Here is a 2,594-nt window from a genome sequence, read left to right as displayed (position 1 = left end):
ATAATATATATATATATATATATATATATAAATTCTTGATAAAATATTTTAAGTTCTAAAAATAATTATCATGATCAACAGTGATTTGACCATATATAAAAAAGGATAAAATTTCTATTTAGGAGAGGATTCTCCAACGATCTTGACCGTTGACTGGCGTATATTATATTATAGAGGCCATCTTCCTGAGTAACAAATAAAAGATTTCACCCGTTGTTCGTTATTTATTAAAAAGTAACAAAAGAAAAGAAATTAACAAAAGTTAACAAAAAGAAAAGTTTTTAATAAAAAAAGAAATGTATGGAATATAATTTCTGACACCCTATATAGACTATATGATTTCGTATTACATCGTCTGCATCGTCCATAAGTTGTTTTTGTTCATCTTTTTAAGGTGGATGTGGAATGGCGAGGCTTTGCTTGCAGCCCCGTGACTGAGGGGCTGCGACTCCGGGAACTTCCGATAAAAGACTTCGCCCCTCTGAATCCTTGATTAGTTCCAATTGGGGATCTCAGGAGCGAAACTTTCCGATGGGAAGATTTGGGGGCGCAACCCTCTAGTCGCAAGACTGAGAGGCAAAGCCTCACCATTCCACGTTGCGTCAAATACATTCATCTGAAGACAATAATGAACAATAAAAATTATAAATTCAAAATTTATTGTAATTATCTAATTATAATTATTTTTCTTCTAAATAATTATTTTAATATTTATTTTTTTCTTAAATAATAATATTTATGATTTCAAAACTTGGAGTGAGAGACCCTTAAATTTCTACTAAGGATACTCATAAACCTTTCTCCAACATATTTCAACGTTTTTGAAATTGGTAAGATCGTCAGTATTGTAAATAATTACTCAAACGTTTTTTGTTAATAACTTTTTAATAAACAAAGAACGTTAAAACTTTTCGAAAGTCAGTCAAGGCAATATCCTTGATAACATATTTCAAAATGATTAAGATCAGAATATGGTTCCTATAACTGTATAATTACTTAAATTTTTTATAAGGGAGTGCAGAACGAAAGGCGAAGCAACCTCCGTTGTATGCTGGCTATTTATGTATAACATATATTTATCATGTGACATCTGTATATCGTTTGTTTACTTCTCAAATTCCACTTACACAGTATCGGAAAACGAGAATCTATTTATAAAATTTCTTTCGTTAACAACTTTTTAACAAACAACAAATGACAGATAAAACCTTTTATTTATTACTCGGGAGGATGATCTTTATTATATACGACATATGTCGAGGATACTGGAAAAGCTTTTCCTAAACAGGAATTTTACCTAAAAAAGTTATTCGATTTTAAAAATCAGTCATTCATTGTATTTGTGTAAATTTTTATTTTAAGTTTCTTATTAATTTTAGAGTTTTTATTAGAAACTTTAACACTCCTTGTAAGGAATTAAATAAACTTTTCAGAATTTATCCTTAAGTCCTTAAGTCCTTGGGTCAAAAATTAACAAATGATTTTTGTAGTGACATTATAATTGTTTTAATTGTGTTGGAACTCATTAAAAAAATGTGATAACATTTGTGTGCTTTTCAAAAAAAGCTAAAATTTAGATTGCAACTAATTAATTATAAAGTTGAATGTAAAGTGTAAAACTGAATTGTAAAGTGTAAAGTTGAACACCTTATATTTTTAATGATCCAAAAATATAATCTTTCTACCACTTTAAATAATAATCGTAATAATACACGATAATAATACAAAATAAGCACATGCGTGGTATAGCAGATAGCGCACTAATCTGCTATACTAGAAATCCTGGGTTTGCCTTCCGATAGAACCAAAATATTTTCATACGCTCGTGTCTCTTCTCCCATGGACTGACAAACTATCGAAAGTATCTTTGCTACAAAAATCTCACTACAAAATAATCTGCCGTTCGGAATCAGCGTTAAACTATAGGTCTTATATACTTATAATCTGCATGCGTACCACCAAGTATATGCGAGAAAAGAGATAAGCCCAGGCCTATATACAAAAGATACTACAAAGGTAGTGTCAAAAAGAAGAAGAATAATATAAAATATTAGTAAAAATAAATATTATTATGGGATACAAATGCAGTCACACGAGTAATCATATAAGTGATTAATGAATATCGTGATAATTTTGCTATAAAAGTATCGCAGTAAGAAGATTTGTTCACAAGACGTATGTATCTGGCAATTATCATCCTAGTGAATAACAAGAAACTGTTATCCGTTCATATAAACATTTCTTTATCTTTATGCAAAATATATAATATGCTTGTTTATCATCTTTTAAAATTTTAAAAAGCTTTTAAAATTTGACCAACTATTTGGATAATTCTATATGTCTTTATAAGAAAACTTCAAAACTATTAACATATACATTACATACATATATACAATACATATATATGTAACTTTAAAAATCAAAAAAAGCATAGAGTTAAATCTTTTTGATTATATTAAAACTTCCAATGCTATAATAATTAAAACACACCATCTTAGAATAACTTACATGTACAGTAAAGAGTGATTAATAGCTTACTAGTTTCTATTTTTAAGATATTGTTAGTATATATACATATATGTGTGGGTGAGTAT

General features: G+C 28.3%; 1 protein-coding gene across 11 annotated transcripts in view; it reads right to left on the bottom strand.

Annotated features, from left to right (window-relative positions):
• Nucleotides 1-2,594, bottom strand: part of LOC106746314 (rho guanine nucleotide exchange factor 12) — a 52,133-nt gene that overhangs the window by 48,140 nt on the left and 1,399 nt on the right. The gene's annotated exons all lie outside the window — the stretch shown is intronic.

The sequence above is a fragment of the Dinoponera quadriceps genome, unplaced genomic scaffold, assembly GCF_001313825.1.
Source record: "Dinoponera quadriceps isolate SergipeBrazil2010 unplaced genomic scaffold, ASM131382v1 scaffold566, whole genome shotgun sequence".
Classification (NCBI taxonomy): domain Eukaryota; kingdom Metazoa; phylum Arthropoda; class Insecta; order Hymenoptera; family Formicidae; genus Dinoponera; species Dinoponera quadriceps.
This window is presented reverse-complemented; position numbering and strand designations above follow the sequence as displayed.